The sequence below is a fragment of the Chiloscyllium punctatum genome, chromosome 10 (assembly GCF_047496795.1).
Source record: "Chiloscyllium punctatum isolate Juve2018m chromosome 10, sChiPun1.3, whole genome shotgun sequence".
NCBI lineage: Eukaryota > Metazoa > Chordata > Chondrichthyes > Orectolobiformes > Hemiscylliidae > Chiloscyllium > Chiloscyllium punctatum.
The window spans coordinates 67,311,768-67,331,654 of NC_092748.1; the positions used below are offsets into that span (position 1 = coordinate 67,311,768).

The following is a 19,887-nucleotide window of genomic DNA, read 5'->3' on the forward strand; positions in this document are numbered from 1 at the left end:
AAGTCCCAGTTGCTGTAGACGTATAAAATATCATCTCTGAATAGGTTTACTTATAAATATTCCAAACACAGTGAAGTATTCAGCAGACAAGCCAGGAAGTTCAAAATAATCAATTCTTCACCTGAATTTTGAGAGCAAACCAACTGCGATTTGATACCCAATATTGACATGAAAACTTTTATTTTTAAAACTTAATTTTTCAGCTGACTGTTGTTTAATTATAATTGAGAAATTGCAAATGAAGTTCTTTTCAGAGCCTATAACGTGTTTAACAACAACTTTAGTTTAAAAATCATTCAACATAGGATCATAAAATTGTTTGGCCCATGGTGCCTACATAGCCCTTCAAACAAGCATAATTACCTAGAGCCAATTTTTTTTTTGCTTTTCCTCTGCACCCTTATCATTCAATGCTTTCTTGAATGCCTCAATTGTTGACCCTGCATCAACCATATTTCCAGGTAGTGTATACCATACCCTAACGAATCACTGATTGAAAGTTTGTGTTGTTTTTTCCTCGCATCACTCTCTTGTACATAACTTTAAATCTCTGCCCTCCTTCTTCCTTTATAGTAGGAATAGCTTCTGAGTAGCTATGGTATTCAACTGTCTCATGATTTTAAAAGCCTCTGTCAAATCTTTTCTTGACTGCCTCCTCTCCAAGGAAAAATCTTCCAGCTGCTTAATCTGTATATATTGAAGTTTTTCATTCCTGGAACCATTCCATTGCAGTCACATCTTGCCTAAAATGTGGCAGTTGTATGCAGGACTCCAGCTGAGGTAAAGACAGTAAGTACCAAAAACTTTCATGTGCTTACCCCCACACTCTGGGTTCCTCAACTGTTCCAGAATCTTCCATCGGCCTCCGGAATCACTCTGGCGCCATTAACCATGCGGCTGCTGCAGCGCCTGCGGCAGCAACCACTGCCGCGCACCATGACGTCGCTTCCGCCCCCACCGCGATTGCCTCCACGATCGCCAGGAAGATCGTTGCCGACAGATTCGCGGCCTCCGCGGGATGCACGGCTGTCGGGAACAACACAGTTTCTGCCATTGCCACAGCCACTTCTGCCCCCAGTGATATCACTCACCTGTACAACGACCACGCTGCATGCGTCCCCACCCCCACGCCGATCTCCGCCCCTGCGCTCCTAGCTTCCAGCCCTGCCGTGTTTTCACCATCCCTCCAGAACTACCCCTCTGAGAATGAAAGATCAGTCCTCAGCAGAGGCCTCACCTTCATTCCCCTACACTTTCGGATTAACTAGTTCAACACGCGGTGAGACATCGAACAATTCTTCTGCTGCCTTCGCCTCCGCGTCTTCTACTTCAACCAGGATTCTCGCCCATTCTCTGACGACCCCTTCTCCCGCCTCCAACACACCCCATCCACCTGGACACCTGTGCTACCTCTTACCTGCCCTCGATCTCTTCATAGCCAGTTGCGACATTAACCGCCTTAACCTCTCTACCCCTCTCACTCACTCCAACCTCTCGCCCTCGGAACGTGCAGCCCTCCACTCCCTCTGTTCCAACCCCAACCTCACTATCAAACCGGCAGACAAGGCGTGGTAGTAGTTTGGCGCACTGACCTTTACACTGCTGAGGCTAAATGCCAGCCTCGCGGACACCTCCTACTGCCCCCTTGACCATGATCCCACCACCAAACCATCATCTCCCAGACCATCCATAACCTCATCTGCTCAGGGGATCTCCCATCCACCGCCTCTAACCTCATCGTCCCACAACCTTGCCCGTTTCTACCTCCTGCCCAAAATCCACAAACCTGACTGTCTCAGCCTGCTGCTGCCCCACTGAACTCATCTCTGCATACCTCGACACAGTCCTGTCCCCCTTAGTCCAAGAACTCCCCATCTACGTTCGGGACACCACCCGCGCCCTCCACCTCCTTCATGATTTTCGCTTCCCCGATCCCCAACGCCTTATCTTCACCATGGACATCCAGTCCCTGTGCACCTCCATTCCCCCATCATGAAGGACTTAAAGCCCTCCGCTTCTTCCTTTCCAGCCGTACCAACCAGTACCCTTCCACTGACACCCTCCTTCGACTGACTGAACTGGTCCTCACTCTGAACAACTTCTCTTTCCAATCCTCCCACTTCCTCCAAACCAGAGGAGTAGCCATGGGCACCCGCATGGACCCCAGCTATGCCTGCCTCTTCATAGGATATGTGGGACAGTCCATCTTCCGCAGCTACACTGGCTCCACCCCCTACCTTTTCCTCTGCTACATCGATGTGTATCGGCGCTGCCTCGTGCTCCCACGAGGAGGTTGAACAGTTCATCCACCTTACTAACACCTTCCACCCCAACCTCAAATTTACCTGGACTGTCTCAGACTCCTCCCTCCCCTTCCTAGACCCCTCCATTTCTATCTCGGGCGACCGAATCAACACAGACATTTACTATAAACCAACCGACTCCCACAGCTACCTAGACTACACCTCCTCCCACCCTGCCCCCTGTAAAAACACCATCCCATATTCCCAATTCCTTTGTCTCCGCCGCATCTGCTCCCAGGAGGACCAGTTCCAATACCGTGCAACCCAGATGGCCTCCTTCTTCAAAGACCGCAATTTCCCCCCAGACGTGATCGACGATGCTCTCCACCGCATCTCCTCTGCCCTTGAACCCCGCCCCTCCAATCGCCACCAGGACAGAAACCTACTGGTCCTCACATACCACCCCACCAACCTCCATATACATCATATCCGTTGTCATTTCCGCCACCTCCAAACAAACCCCACCACCAGGGAAATATTACCCTCCCCTATCAGCGTGAAAAGACCACTCCCTCCGTGACTCCCTCGTCAAGTCCATACCCCCCACCAACCCAACCTCCACTCCCGGCACCTTCCCCTGCAACCTCAAGAAATGCAAAACTTGTGCCCACACCTTCCTTTCTCCCCCCCCCCCCCCCCCCCCTCCTTACTTCCCTCCAAGGCCCCAAGGGATCCTTCCGTATCCGCCACAAATTCACCTGCACCTCCACACACATCATTTACTGCATCCGCTGCACCCGATGTGGCCGCCTCTATATTGGAGAGACAGACCGCCTACTTGCAGAACGTTTCAGAGAACACCTCTGGGACGCCGGGACCAACCAACCTGACCACCCCATGGCTCAACATTTCAACTCCCCCTCCCACTACACCAAGGACATGCAGGTCCTTGGACTCCTCCATCGCCAGACCATAGCAACATGATGGCTGGAGGAAGAGCACCTCATCTTCCGCCTAGGAACCCTCCAACCACAAGGGATGAACTCAGATTTCTCCAGTTTCCTCATTTTCCTCCTCCTCCGTCTTCTCCTCCGTCTCCCTAACCTCTCCGCCCCATCGCCCTCACTTTAACTTGCTTCCACCTAATGCATTTCCAATGCCCCTCCCCCAAGTCCCTCTTCCCTACCTTTTATCTTAGCCTGCTTGGCACACTTTCCTCATTCCTGAAGAAGGGCTCATGCCCGAAACATCGATTCTCCTGCTCCTTGGATGCTGTCTGACCTGCTGTGCTTTTCCAGCTCCAGCTGAGGTCTAACAAGTGTCCTATGCAAGTTCACCATCACCTTCCTCTATACTCCATGTTGCTTTTAATAAAGTTGAGGACATTGTATGCTTTTTTTTTATTTACTGCGCTCTCAACTTTTCCTGCCACCTTTAGTAATCTGTGCCCAGGTCCCTCTACTCCTGCACCCCCAACTCCTCCTGTTTTAAATTGTCTTTCCATGTTTCATCTAGCAAAGTGTCACCTTGCTCTTCTCTACATTGAAATTTACCTGGATGGGTGGGAATTTTGTGGAAACCTGTCCAACACTTGCTCTGGAGAGCCATTTCACTTACCAACTCAAATATTTCTGAAAAGAGCTGTTTTGTAAAAGTTTTATTATCTTGAACACACTGGACAAAGGTGAGAATGACATTTCGGAATTGGTGCCCCTGGTGTACAATAAATTTCAAAGCAGTGTAAAAAATTCTGTCTGAACGTATAAGATTATATGCTTCAGCTGCATGTCCCTCTTCAGCAATATTCAGACTTGCCACCAAGTAACTGAGCAACTTCTGGATTTTTGCTTTTGTCTGTGGAATATGGAAATACATATTTCATTGGGGCAGTAATTAAAACAATCACTTTTGTCTCCACCTCCACAGCAAAATCCAAGACATGCATGAGTCTGTTTTCATATCATTCTTAGATACTTCCAACTCTTTACCTCTCATCACTTCTGTTTTTCCTTTACTTTATCTTTCTCGGCGCTAGTAGTAAAGTTTAGATGAATGAATTGAGATTAGTTAGCACGTCATCTTTTGATCTGGTGACAAGTACATACTTTTTAATATTAATCAGGAGTGAGTAATAAATTTTCATTTGGGCAATTCCATGTTACTTCCTTACCAGTAACCTCTGATTTGTTCTGTGGAATGTGACTGCAAGTATTAGCATGCTAATAGTGTATTAAAATACTCCAAGTTGCTGCTTGTTCTTCTAGGGATTAATACATGAGGTTAGAAATGAAGATAGAGAATGCAGAAAAACATTTGCCACAATTTTTGAAATTATTTGCACCTAATTTGTAAGCACAGTTTGGTTTATACAGCCCCCGCCTCAACTGCTTTTCCCACATGCCTCAAATTCATAACCTCTGTCCAAAAATGCTTCACTTCAGCAACCATCTATAATCCAGCACTTTTTAGACATAAAGGGTTTTGAGGCATTTCACAGAAGCATTGTGCTGTCAAATTGGACAGCCAGCCATGAGAGATTAGGACAGATGCCACAAGACTTTTTGTTTAATTTGTTCATGGAATGTGGACATTTTATCCCATTTCCAGTTGCCCTGGAGAAGGTGGTGGTGAACTGCCTTTGGTACTGTTACAGTCTTTAGACAAAGACTTTTATGTTTTGAGGAGCACCTTTTTTTTTAAAGCAGAAGAGAGGTAATGAGATGGTGAGATTCAAGAATGGAATTCCAGAGTTTGGGATAATTTAAAAACCCATGCATTCATTCTGGTGCAACTTAAAATCAGTGAGATGGAGCCAGATTTGGAGTCCAGTTGAGATCATGGGGGAGTTCCAGAATTGGAGGTTACAGATATGGGAGGAGTGAGGTGATGGAATAATTTGAAAGCAAGGTTGAAAATTTTAAAGAGTAATTTGCTAGACTAGCAGCCCTAACCCTTTCATGACCAGTATAGGCTGTCAACATGAAGGTGACTTCGTTAATAAGTGGATTGCACAACTTTGGAGAAGTATTTTGTGCCTGCAAGTAAACTGTGCTTAAAGTAGCAGCCACTTAGTAGATGGTAAGATCCTGCCAACTGTAATGTGCGTGCATAATTTTGCTTTTAGTTCTTGGCTCAAGGATAAAAATCAACCAAGACGCTAGAGAGAATTTTCAGCTTTTCATAAAGTTTCCGACTTTGAGTATGGTATCATTGAACCATGCCAATTAAATTTCCCAGTCTGCTTTACATTTGTGCTGTAGGATGAGAGCAGGACCTCTATATGCCCATGTAACTGCTGCAAAGATTATTCTGATTGTCACCTTTTTAAAAGGTATAGCTTTCTACTCCAACTGGGTTGAGAATGAATTAATAGACACTTTAAGTAGATTTGGTGAGGTTAGGTTGATAAAAATTTGGCAGGTGGAAAAAATTGGAGATTGGGTAGTACAAGTAGTTCTGTGTGTTCTGGCCGTGCAATTTGCTTAATGTCACTGAGGAATTAAGAAAGGAGAGTTATGGGAACACTTCTGGCAATAGTGTGATTTCCAGCAGTGATTGTTTTGTGCACTTCGTTCAGTGCACGTGCTGAAGTCTTCGTGCCATTCTGTGCATGTGCTGATGTTATCTGCCGACAGAGCAGCTTTTTGTGAGAGATACATTGAGCAGCTTCTTGTGAAAGGTACACTACTCTTAGATTACCTTTTTTTTTCAAAAATAGAAGTAAAGTGACTAGTGTTAGCAAGAAACATTTTGGTGATTAATGTTCTGGGTGGTGAACACAAGAGGCTGTAACACTGGAAAAGAAGTTAGGCTCAAAAGCCTTTATAAATATCTAAGTGAGCTATTTGACATTCACTCCTTAACAGGAATGAGGGAGTCTACGTTACTTCATGATGACCCTCTGTCCTTGCATTAACAATATTTTTTAAATGTACTGTTAAATTTACTTTATACATTTTATTCAGGCTGTGCTATACTTTGTGTTGGGTGATTTTTGAGTGACTTTTTTTTTGCTGGTCAGCCCTTACCCCACTTTTGCCATAGGCCCCATTATTTATATTAAGCATGGTTTTGCTGGAATGCAACTACAGTGTTAAAGGAGAAAGGTATAGGAGTGGTTAGGCTATTTTTGGAATAGTGCACGTGCAATTCTGGTCTCTCCTCCAGGAAAGATGTTGTGAAACTTGAAAGCGTTCAGGAAAGATTTATAAAAGTGTTGCCATGTTTGGAGAGTTTGAGCTATAGGCAGAGCCTGAATAGGCTGGGGCTGTTTTCCCTGGAGCATTGGATGCACAGATTGGTGGGGTGGTTGATGAGAACAAGGGGTTCTCTGTCTTTATTGTGTTTGGGGGGGGGGGGGGGTGATTTCGAGCAGTGCAATGGGGAACGGAGGCAGTGCAGTGAAGGGCTGTTTGGATGAGAGGGAGGAAAATAGGTGGACATCTGGGGTAGATTCTCATCTGAGCAGAGGTAGAAGAATTGGGAGACCGGAATGGGAGTTTTTGCAGGGTACTGGGTGGGAGATGGTGTAGTCCAGGTAGTTATGGGAGTCTTTGGGTTTCTCGTAAACATTCATCTGGAGACAGTGTTCCCTGAGATGGAAATGGAGAAGTCAAGAAAGGTGAGGGAGGTGTCTGAGATGGACCAAGTGAATTTGAGGGCTGTGTGGAAGTTGTGGGCGAAGTCGATAAACTGCTCCAGTTCAGCCTGGGTGCAGGAAGCTGCCCTGATGCGGTTATTGATGTAATTATGGAAGAGTTGGGGCACAGTGCCTGGCTAAGTACTGAAGAGGGACTGTTCAACTGGTACAATTATGACATTTTAAAAGACATCAGGATGGGTATATGAATAGGAAGTGTTTAGAGGCATATGGGCCAAGTGCTGGCAAATGGAACTAGATTAATCTAGGATATCTGATCAGTAAATAAGAATTAGACCGAAGCATCTGTTTCTGTGTTGTCTGTAACTCTAACTACCTATAATTAGCAAGGACATACAGTCAAGCGTGTCTTTGACAATGAAGGTGTGATGGCAGATTTGAAAAGAAGTCACTTAAACTGCAAACTTTTTATTCATTGGTACCCATGGGACCAGGAGTTTGATCAAATAATTCAGATAATCAAGAGGTATATACAACTGCAATAAACTCTGACCAAGTGATGCTTCGCAGCATTGATGCTCCTCTAAAAATTTATGTAAAAATATCAAATATGCCTCCTAAACCCATTGTAAAAAGACAAGCTAAGTGATAGAAGCATATGGCAGGGGCTGTACATATCATGGTTATACATTACCACCACATTCTGGCTGTCAGTATTTTGTAGTATTTCAAGAATATTTCCTAGTTGATAAGGTGCTGGTTAAAACCAAGTTTGGTATACTTTGGTTTAATGTGCATTTTTTTGTTTACTGCTATTTTTTCAGTTTAAAAAAAGGTCTTCAGTCTCTTCCATTCTTAACAAATTGATAACTGTTCTATTGCACACATTAGTCTTTTAATAAAGTTTCCAGTTTGTTGGAGATCCAGCTTATTTTATGGTGGTGTACTGGGCTAAAGCTTCACTTACCAGTGTTGCTGTAGATAAAATATATTCAATAATTTTGTAGACTTTTCTGTTTTACAAAATTAAGTGTTTTGCAAAAAAAAAGGAAAGGTAAGTAAAAGTCACATTTGTTTGCTTGTTTTGCTTTTGTTTCCCTAGATAATCCAAACTTCAATCCTAATGCATGCGTTACACCTGGGCATGATTGGAACAGTTATCCTAGGGGGTGTATTTGCAAGTGTGGTCAGGGAAGGTTTAATCTAAAATGACAGGGAGATGGTAGCAAGACTGAAATAAAAAAAGTGTGAAATAAGAGTGGTTGGGAAATAATTAAAGGGCTGGAATTGAGTAAAACCGCACTGAATGGGATTAAGAATGTTAAAAAGACCAGCCTTAAGGTCTTGTGCCTTTTAATGTACACACCATTTGCAATATACTGGATGAATTTGTCATGCACATATTTCTACATGGGCATGATGTAGGGATTGCAGAGTGATTGAAGGGTGACCAGGAATGTGAAATGAATGTCCAGGAGTTTACTGATTTTAGGACAGACAAAAATGAAAATGAAGTGGTGTATCTCTAATCAAAAAAGGAAATAAATTTGATTTGTGAGGAAGGATGTTGGCCTTGGCCTTGGCAAAGTAGACTCCATATGGGTTGAGATTAGAAACACCGCTGGGCAGAAAACAAAAAAAATTGTATAGACAACCAAACTGTAGTAGTAAAATTGAAGTGATTTTTAAAAAAAAGAGAAAGTAACAAATGTGTAGCTGTAATTGACTGACTTCCGTCTGCATATAGATCAAATTTGTAGCAATACCATAGAGTAGGAATGCTTGCATTTCTATTTTAGTTTTGCGAATCAATGTTGAACTGACTAGAGACCAGGCCATCCTTGACTGGGCATAATGTAACAAGGAAGGAATTGACAGTCCAGTTTTGTGTGGGCCCTTGGGGGGAAAAGTAACTACGATATGATTGATTTCTTCATTAGGATGGAGAGTGACATTGAATTTTAAAGAAAATTATGATAGTATGACAAACTGTGTTTATTAACTGGCACCTGTTGGACTGAGTGTTCCAGTTGATCAAGAGGTCTGCATAATTAAAATGTATACTGAAAGTTGACTGTATTATCGCATTCTTCACTGGACTAGTCAGTTAAAGGTGAGAGTGAGAAGGCTCTGCTGCTAAGTTTTTTTTTATTGGAGGCAAAGTTGCTTTACTTTTTCAGTGATTTATTCTGTACATAAAGTATAACACCACATTGTTTCTGTTACTTTGTTTTTACCTTGAATTTAGGAGGTGTATTGAAGTTTATTTTGAGGAATGATGTCTTAAATCTTTGCTTGGTCAGGGTTTATTGTGGTTGTGCATACCTCTTGATTATCCAGAATATTTAATCAACTGGCACACTCCTGGTCCTACAGGTGCTGGTTAATAGTTTACTGTATTAGGGGACGTGGGTTTATGGAGGAGGAGAAATAAGGTCTGGAGATCAGTCAAGAGTGTGTTGCTGGCAAAGCATAGCCGGTCAGGCAGCATCCAAGGAACGGGAGAATTGACGTTTTGGGCATAAGCCCTTCATCAGGAATCCGTTTCTCTCTCAACATGGGGTTTATGATAGAGGAGAAATATTTAAACATGTTAGGCAAGTTCTTTTTAAGAGGGTGCTAAGTGCCTGGAATACATGGCAGGTGAGATAGTAGAAGCAGACAATACCAGTGTTTAAGAGGCATTTCCACAAATACATGAATAGGCACAGAATAAAGGGATATGGACCATATGCAGTCAAATTGGATGAGTTTAGAATGGCATTAAAATGGTGGGCCGAAGGGTCTGCTCATAGGAATTAGGAAGGGTGTGGGCAGTTGACCTGTTGCTGTGCTGTTCTATGTTCTAAGTAGTGAAATTAAGTTGAATTTCTATAGGATCCTGGTCAACCTGATCAATACTACTTAGTTCAAGTTTAATTACTTATATATTACCACAAACAGCAAGGGCCACAATGCTGATCCCTGTGAAATCCCACTGGACACTGGCTTCCAGTCTCTGAGCCCTTGAACAACACCCTCTGCTTCCTGTCATCAGCCAATTTGGGATCAATTATCCAAATTCCTTTGGATCCCATGGGCCCTTAATTTCACTATCAGTTTATTATGCAGGATCTTAAGGGCCCTGCTGAAACCCACATAGACTGTCAAAAGTACACGTGGTTACATCTTTCAAATAATTGTCATGATTTGGAGATGCTGGTGTTGGACTGGGGTGTACAAAGTTAAAAATCACACAATACCAGGTTATAGTCCAACAGGTTTAATTGGAAGCACACTAGCTTTCGGAGTGACACTCCTTCGAGTGATTGTGGAGGGCTCACATGTGATTTACACATGAAAGAAGTGAAACTATCACTGTGTTCTAACAGATGAAAGGCTTAACAGACAATCAATTTTTCAATGTATAATTTCAGTTACATTTACACTAAATTTTTGCTATAAATTCTGTTAGGGTTGAGCCCTCCACTATCCCCTGATGAAGCAGCGTCTCTCTAAGCTAGTGTGCTTCCAATTAAACCTGTTGGACAATAACTTGGTGTTGTGATTTTTAACAATATTCAGTGTCCTTTTGTATTTCCTCCCTTGCCTCACTCAACAGCCTGGAATACATTTCATCTGGATTCTTGAGATTTATCTACTTTTAAGTCTGCTAGTCAACTCCATCATCTTCTCTGGAAAAGAACTGCAGATGCTATAAATCAAAAACAGAAATTGCTGGATAAGCTCAGCAGATCTGGCAGCATCTGTGGAGAGAAATCAGTTAGCATTTCAGGTTGAGTGACCTTTCCTCAGAATTCAATCTTCTTTGTATGCTAGTTTCTTTAAATAGGTCACAATCTTTCTCCCTGATTTCTACACCCACATTATCCCCCTCCCGAGTGGAAAAAGCTCCCCTTTTAATGAACTTGTAAAATATTGCTTAGGGTTTTCCTTTCTTACCTGCCATTATTCTTGCCCCTTTTTTTTCATCTAATTTTAAATTTTCCTTTGCACATTCTGTACTTCCTTTTAGAGCCCTCTGTATCTACCATAAGCCTCCCTTTTTCGCCGTTATCCAATCCTGTATATCCCTTTTTATATAGGATTTGTTAGAGATGTTGATCACATTGTTTATTGGAACTTGTTTGCCTTTACAATAATCCTACTTTTGAAAGGGTCAAAGGGTCAATAAAATGATCTGCCCCCCCCCCCCAGTTTAGAATTTTGAGTTCAGGTCAGTCTTTTCCATACAAAGTTGAACCTGAGTGCAAAATGTTCCCATACTTTCCTGGCTTCGTCACCTAAAATTAAGTCCAGTATCACCCCATTTTTGGTAGGACATTCTATGTACTGGCTCAGAAAGCTCTCCAGGAATTGTTTCATACAACCCTTCTCCCTCTAAACCTGTCTCACAATGATTACCCCAGTTACTGTTGGGCAAGTTGATATCCCTTTATAATAAGTGTAAGTTAGCTTGCTGAGTTGGGACATTTATTTTCAGATGTTTCATCACCATACTAGGTAACATAATCAGTGAGAGTCCCCGGTGAAGTGCTGGTGATATGTCCCACATCTCTATTTATAGATCTTGGTTTCTTAAGGTGGGTGATACCATTTCCGATTTTTTTTTCAAGGGAAAGTAGAATCTACCAACACCCAAGCAGTGGCTAATGAAACTAAAGGACCCATTACACACTACCAGCAAATCTAACATAATTTACAAGATACCATGCAAGAACACAAATTCCCAGCTCGGCGAACAGAACAACAACTGTTTTATATTAAAAAAACTACATCGGGCAAACAAGCAGGAAACTTGACACCAGGATACACTAACACCAACTAACCACTAAAAGACATGACCCACAATCACTAGCTTTCATATATACAGACAAAGAAGGACACCCCACACATCCTAGGACAGGTGAAACAAAGACACCAACAAGAATTCTTGGACGCATGCCATTCTAACCAGAACTCCTCCAATAAACATATAGGATCTAAATCAATTTTGGGAATATTCTAAGGAAGGGTCACTTGACCCGAAATGTTAACTCTAATTTTTTCCCCCATAGATGCTGCCAGACCTGCTGAGCTTTTTCCAGGAATTTCTATTTTTTTGTTTCTAATTTAAGCAGCTGTAGTTATTTCAGTTTTTATGGGGAGTATCCTGTTGTTGGTGATTTTGCGAGTTTAGCAACTCACCACTGTCCACCTAACCCTAAATCTTGGAAACTTCAGTATCGGTACTATTGATTGATTTTTGGCTTGGTGCTGTGTTACCTCTCTCTCGAGTGGTGAAGGCCACTCAAATGTAGAGGACAGAGCAAAACTCAAATAGCTTTTCAGTTTTATTTTTAGTGGTGTTGGTAATAGTTACCTGCCACTGTGCTAATCTTTTACCAAAGGAATTATAAGTGACATTAAATTCTCCTTGCTTTCTTGAGACCAGCATGATACAGTTTGCTATATCTGTGCAAAATGTTTGTGATATTTCAATTTCAAGTGAGCAAAAAATTAATTTTGGGGGGCAGTTGTAGTCCTTACTACTTTCTCAGTAATGCTTGTAACTGTTTTCCACGAGCCTTAATGGCCCCTCTTTTGGGTTTCAGGGCTATGGTGATGAACAACACCTTTCTAATCTTGCGTCTGCATCACTGGGTCTGTTGAATGGAGAAATTCCTTTCAGGAGTAGGTGAGCAATAATTCTTTGTCGCAGATTGTTTGCTATTGAGCATTCCGGTCATGTGCAAAAAAAAGGCAGTCCTGTGTTGCAAGTGGGTTCCACATCAGAGTCCGCTTGTACATCGGCTCGCAGTACAGAACAATATAAAGTAGTCGTTCATGACAAAAAGTGTCTTTAAAATTATATCACTATGGGCTTGCATTCGTAAGTTAGATTTTCTTAAATCGGGTACCCCATGTATGTACTTTGGCTGTTTAGTACCATGGCCTAGATACCAGGTGGATATGAGAGGCCAATGCCCAGTTCTCTAGTTGCTGTACCATTCTGTTTTGGCTATTTACATTGGTAATGTGAATGGCTGGGTACTTCAGTGATAAACTGTGAGAAACATTGCCAACCTGAACCTTATAAACATCCATGACTTGTTGTTCAAAGCAAGGGTGATGAACTTTGTCAGGATTTCTTAAACTTTGGTAATTAAATCCTTAATGTGTGGCCTTATTTATTTTTCACTTGCTATCTAGCAGAATCCGAACTTCTCTTCTGGTGTGGAATAGGTTCTGAATGATGTGTCCCTTTTTGATTATTTGCAGTTGAAATTCCTTGAGGTCTTATTTTAGATGGGTCTTCAGTTATTTGATAACTCAGTACCAGACCAGTTCTCTAATTTTGGTTCATTATTAAAGAGATCTTTTTATTAAAAGATCAGAAAATGCTTTTCAGATCAGAATACTGCTTTCAGGTATTTTGTCATCTAGTTGATACTAGCATGCACATTTTTCGCTAACTTGATATGCACCAGTCCAGCATATGTAACTTGAACTACTCTTGTCAGTTGAAATTATTCAAGATTTTTGTAACCTTTCAAATGAGAAGGAACTGAAGCAATATGGCTGCTGCAAAAATAAATGCTGTAGATGCTAAGCATTGAACATAAATGAAACTATTGGAAACTGTCCCAAGTCAGAGAGCATCTGTGGCAAAAATGAAAAGATTAATCTTTTTTGTGCATACCATGGTTGGAACAAATAGCTCTTTTATAGAGTGACTATTTACTAATTCATTTTGAGTTTGGTCAGTTTCTGTACTATAGTCTGAACTGAAAGGTGCAGCTGACTTTTTTTGTTTTCCATTCCTGGTTTTCATTTGTATCCAGGGAGTCCTACTTCATTTCTAAGGTGACTGCTGAAGTGAATGAGCGTAATGTTAGGGTAGAGCATTATCTCATTGCTAGGTGCAAACACCGCTTGTTTGTTCCGAGCATCAAATGATTTAACGGAAGAAATTCGACAAACATTTCAGTAGCAAGCATTGTCTTGTGTACATATATTGTTTCCTCCGAAGTACCCAAGGAAATTTGTATTGTCCTAACTGTCACTGTGTAAGATGTTCAATCTTGCTCAAATAAGAAATTGAATCATGAATATTTCTCGTCCAAATTTCTCTAATGAAATCAGCGTTTCAGTAATACATTATTGGAGAAGCTGTAATGCTGTTTTCAGCAAGCGAAAGCTATTTGTCCTCAGAATGGATGATAAGCCAAATTTAAATGCAACTTGTTGGCTGCTGCTTAGCAATCTGGATGTTGAGGAAGCCATACCAATCAACTGCCTCATAGCAGCAGGGGCGCAGGTTCAATTCTGTGTGCGTGTCTTTCCTCTGGGTAATCCAGTTTCTTCCCATAGTCTAAAGATGTGCAGTTTAGGTGGATTGGCCATGCAAAAATTGTCCATTGTGTCCAGGGCTGTGTAGGTTAGGTGGGTTAGCCATGAAAAATGGAGGGTTCGAGTAGGCAGTTGGGTCTGTGTAGGATGTTGTTCGGAGGTTTAGTGTGGACTTGATAAGCCGAATGGCCTGATTCTCTGATTATATCAGTTCAGGCAGCGTCCAAACGAGCAGCGAAATCGACTTTTCAGGCACAAGCCCTTCATCCCGAAATGTCGATTTCGCTGCTTGTTGGATGCTGCCTGAATTGCTGTGCTCTTCCAGCACCACTAATCCAGAATTTGGTTTCCAGCATCTGCAGTTATTGTTTTTACCTCTCTGATATATCAGTTCAGCTATGCAAAAATGCAAATAATACCAGATTTCAACACTGAACTGGAATGTGTTTTAATGCTTTAACTAAAAGTTGTATTAGTGCTTCTTCAGAATTTGTATGGCTGGATTACTAAGGCACTTTTTAGATGTTCCTGAAGTGCAGTGCCTAGAATACTCTATCATTTCCTTGTTTCTTTGCAAATTGAATCATTTGAATATCTGGTCTCCATCTCTACCTATCGTTTACTCTTTCCCCTCATACCATCTTCAGTGCACATAACATTTTCCTAGCTAAAATTTCTTCTAAGAAGCGTCACTGGACCCAAAATGTTAACTGTGCTTCCTATTTGAAATTCCCATCTGATTTTGAAATTAATAACGAATTATTGAATGTGTCAGCTTTGTCTTATGCACCATTATACTGGCCTTGCTATCATTTCAGGATGGGAATGTGTATAGCCACTTTCACAAGCCTAAAGAAATTAGTCATTTACGTGGGGTAAGTTGGGATGGGGCAGGTAGTGAATAACCGGAGAGTTGGCATTCCTTTGACGTGAGGAGAGGTTGAGAAGTAGAGACCTTCAGGAACCTCAGTGGGGGAACTGAACTAACGCTGTTGATGTTACTTTGCATTGTGAGCAAGCCAGTCAATTGAACTAAGTGATTTTGATATGATGAATGGCCTGGATCAGTGACTTGTAGTTAGTCAAGTTACTAACCTGCAAGTTCAGCCACACGATTTAGTAAACTATTTTTTTTAATCAAACAAGACTTGGCAAGGGCTTTATTAAAATAGGAAGTGAACAAAGTTTCCTGGGTTAGCAACTACTACTACTTCACTGCATCTAGGTGAGAATGCAGATATGGAACCTGATTACATATTCTCTCAGCTGAAAAATAGTTAATAGTAATGAAACTTTATGACCAGGAAAAAGAAATTCTAGCAAAAAAAATTCAGAACTGCCTTGGGGCAGAAGCATCCTTAGGTGGTATTTGAGTAAGGCAAGTCTAATCCAGCAAAACACAGTTAAGAACTTTTGGGATGTTGCTTTGAAGAAATTTTCATGTTAGTAACTTGACTAATCACTGATCCACACCATTAATTATATTAAAATGTTTGTGACTGATTTTATACTGAAGGTTTTGCAAACTCTTCATTACTATTTGAACGTGGAGTCGGTTAGCTCAATTGACTGGCAAGCTTGCAATGCAAAGTAACATCAACAGCGTGGGTTCTGTTCCTGCACCAGCTGAAGTTACCATGAAGGACTCTACTTCTCAAACTCTCCCCACATCTGAGGCATGATGATCCCCCAATCCCATCCCAACCAACCCCACTACGCATAAATGACTACTTTTTTTTCAAATTGAAGGTAGCTGTACACCCAACCCTGCCAGCTGCATAAGGCAAAGCTGATGGGTCCAGTATATAATAAATTTTGAGATTAACAATGAAAGGGAAATTTCAAATGGAAAGCACAGTTAACATTTTCGGCTTCAGTGACTCCACTTCAAAGCTAATTTTAGCTATGAAAAAGTTAGTAGTATGCTGTTATGGGAGTAGTAAATGATAAGTGGAGATGGAGCCCAAATTGCAAATTTGATTCATTTAGAGTATGAAACAAGATGGTCATGACAGACATACAATAGACTTGTTCTGTCTTGAGTAGTAGTCTGGGTGCTGCACTTCAGGAACATTTAAAAGTATTCAAAAGGATCAGATAAATTCATGGAAATTAGTCCCTGTAATTAATCCTGAGCTACCTAAATAAGGTTGGACAAGCTAAAGTTCAGATGAGAAGGTTAAAAGGAAATTTTATAGATTTGCTCAAGAAAGAGGATTCCTGACAGGTGGAAAAGAAACTTTTTACCTTGGTAGAAGGACCAGATGATACGTGTATAGTGCTTGACAAACAAAAATGGAAAAATATCTTTTCTATATAGTAAGTAATTAGACAGTTTTCCAGATCCTTTGCATCTTGGGAGAGCATTAAGCTTCTTGAGCATAAGAACAAATTTCAATGCAGCCTGAATCACAGCTCAGGCTAACTCCAGTTAAGTTGAATGAGCATACTTCTGGTTTAAAAAAAACTTTTTGTCCAGGTCTCTGAGCCTGATTTGAAGTTTGGTAACGGAATAAAGCAATTTGTCACTTTTGAATGCATACTGGAATGTCATGGTACATTTAGTTTTGAGGGACTCTTGGAAATTTCTACAAGAGATCATAAGTAATCCTGAAAGATGGTAGTAAAAGCAGCAACCTGAAAGAACAATGGCACCAAAGCAACTGCTTTAGCACCCGATGTGTCGAATTACTGTCAACCAAATATAGATTGTCTGCAGTAGTGGTTTTTGTGTTTTTTTTTCTTTTTTGTGGGTTGAAAGGAGGAAGTGAGGGGGCAACATCACAGTAGGATGAAGAGGTGCCTAATAGAGTGCACTGGAACAAGAAGCTAAAGCATCATGGTTATTAATCAAAAGTAGAAGGAAGCCAGTGGTCCAGGCTACTTGAAGTAGCAGTCAAAAAGTGTGGTGCTGGAAAAGCACAGCTGGTCAGGAAGTATCCAAGGTGCAGGAGAGTCTGTTTCGAGCATAAGCCCTTTGTGAAGCGTTTATGCCCAAAACATCGAATCTACTGCTCCTCAGATGCTGCCTGACCTGCTGTGCTTTTCCAGTGCCACACTTTTTTTTTGACTGATCTCCAGCATCTTTAGTCCTCACTTGTTTTTTTCTTTTACTTGAACTGGCAGCCAGAATGGCAGAATAGAATGAAGGCATGGTGTTTGCTCCATGTATAAGCGGAGTTTGCTAGCTAAGCCTTGATATGAATGCTGATCAGCTGGGTATCAGATACCTGTAGGTAATATGAATGGGGTTGGGAATAGAAGGCAAAAAGAATTGCAGCAGATAACTTGAGTCGGTCTCCTTTTAAACATTGTATTTACGTGATGTGTTTGATTTGATCCCTTAAGTATATTGCCTATAGTGGAGCTCCTCTTTTTGGGTAACTTTTTAAAATACCTTGTGCTAAAATAAATAAGCCATGTTTATTACAGCAGATAACTGAGTAATTGTTTAAACTCAGCAATGATGTGACTTAAAGTCCCAGATTTTCCAATAGCCAAATATTAATTTCTGCAGTGTAGATGGAGTTGTGCATCAGGCCCTATGGAATTTTTGACAAACTCCAAGGATACTGCTCAGGAAATTGAATAGAGACAAAAAAAAACTGCAGATGCTTGAATCCAAGGTAGACAAGCAGGAGATTGGAAGAACACAGCAAGCCAGGCAGCATCATTAGGTGGCGAAATCAACGTTTTGGGTGTAACCCTCCTTCAGGGCTGGGGTTGGTGTAGGGGGGAGGGTGCAGAGTGGTGTGGTAGGGATAGGTGAACACAGGTAGAGAGTACGACTTGGTTGGCACATCCTCTCCTAGTCCTGAAGAAGACCTGAAACGTTGACTTCACCAGGAAATTGAATCATCCAGCAGATGATTCCTCTGCCTGGAATCCTCTAAAAACATTCATTTTAGTCTGAATATGGAGGGTTCCATTATAGTTCATAGTTACCCAGGAAAAATGAGAGAATTTTTTTAAAAAGCTGGTCTAACGGATGTAACTGCTCCTTGGTAACAACTGAGAATAACCGACTATTTACCCCATACAACTCAGCTGCACCTTCTCCCAACTGTAGTCCTTACACCCTACACCTGAACCACATCTTCGGGTGAATGTTTGTGGTATTTGTATGGGTTTCCTCAACCTGCACACTTTTGGACTCTGAAGTCAATTGGCCAAAATGTCCACGGATGAGTAGCTAGATGGATTAGCCATGGGAAATGCAGGGTTAGGGATAGAGTTTGGAGTGGAGTTATTGAGCCAAATGGCCTGCTTTCATGCTGTAGGGATTCTACAATTGTAGAATTATGCCTAGAATAATTTTTTTTTATTTTTAAAAGATCCAGCCTCTACCACTCTGAAATAGAAATCTGTACTCCGATGAGCTTGAGAGAAAAAGATCTCCTAATCTGTTTTAAGGGGAAGACCTATAATTTTATTCTTCCTAACAAGAAGAAACTAGCTGTGAGTATCCACCCAATCCGCTCCTGTTCCAATAAAGTCACCTCATTTTCAAACATGAACACAAAGTGAAGGACAAGAGGCAAAGTATAGAAGTATAAGACAAGAGCTTGAGTATAGAAGCACCATGACTCATATTTTAATAATACTCATTTGCATTTGTTTTTCAATCTATGCAGCAAACACAATATGGTTGTCCAAAATCTATTATCCTCTTCAGTTGGCATGAAGTAACTGATTAGGTTCTTCTTCCTGAGATTCTTGCACATCTTATGCAACTGCAATACACCAATTTCTGTGGATAACCAAAATTTTATTAAGCAAGTACAAACTGTGGAGGAACCCTTAACACACTTTGCAATGCTTGCAAAGTCATGTCAAGGGATCTCTCTCTCTGAACAAAGGAAACAGTCCTTCTTTATACAGCACAAGAGTTTAATCTTAGTTGGTAATGCCCACAACATAACCCTCAGCCATTCCTCCACAGTCACATGCCACTTGACGCAATGTTGGGGTGACGACATTTCCAAAAATAATGTAATGTAAATCATCCCTTAATGGCCAGATCTGTTGTGAATTGTTTAATAACTGCAGGAAGTACTCAGAATTTTAATTGCAATATTCTTATTGATTTCTGAGTGGGGATAATAATATAATTCTTTTTACTGAGTAACTAAGAAATGGCCATGCAAATGGCTCTGAATGGCAAGGGGTGGGAATGTAAGTTGCTTATGTTCTACCCGTAAGACAGGCGTACCACTCGAGCCTTGGGCCATCCAATTTCCTCCAGGTTAGCAGAGCAAATTAACTCTTTAATATCTAAGTATTCAAAATAGAATCCGCTGAAGCCTGTATAATCATCATTTCTGGATAGTAACCTACCAGTTTTGCAACAGCACTATAATATGTTACTTGTCTTTCGTGACACTTATTTTTAGTTCATATTTTGGATAATTTGACCTGTTCTTTCTGACTGTTAGCATATGAAGTATATTGAATCGAGTGCAGTGAAACAGTTGCTTCTGTGAATAGTTTTGCATGTGACCAGTGCAGTCTGTCACATACAAACATGAACAAGGAGCTGGAGCAGGCCATTCAGCCCCTTGAGCCACCTCTGTTATTAAGACTATGGCTAATCTGACTGAAACCACAAATCCATATCCCACGACAGAACAACCTCGATTATCTGAACGTCCATTATCTGAATTTTGGATTATCCGAACAAGATCTCAAGGTTCCGTTAAAAATGCTATCTAT

General features: G+C 41.3%; 1 protein-coding gene across 8 annotated transcripts in view; it reads left to right on the forward strand.

Moving 5' to 3' along the window:
• pkp4 (plakophilin 4) overlaps nucleotides 1-19,887 on the forward strand; it is a 213,203-nt gene that overhangs the window by 5,447 nt on the left and 187,869 nt on the right. For 3 of the 8 annotated variants that reach the window (XM_072579401.1, XM_072579403.1, XM_072579400.1), the window contains exon 2: nucleotides 12,438-12,520. The exons of the other annotated variants lie outside the window; for them this stretch is intronic. The gene's annotated coding sequence lies outside the window, so the exon portion shown is untranslated. The remainder of the gene's footprint in view (nucleotides 1-12,437; nucleotides 12,521-19,887) is intronic. 8 annotated transcript variants of the gene reach the window in all.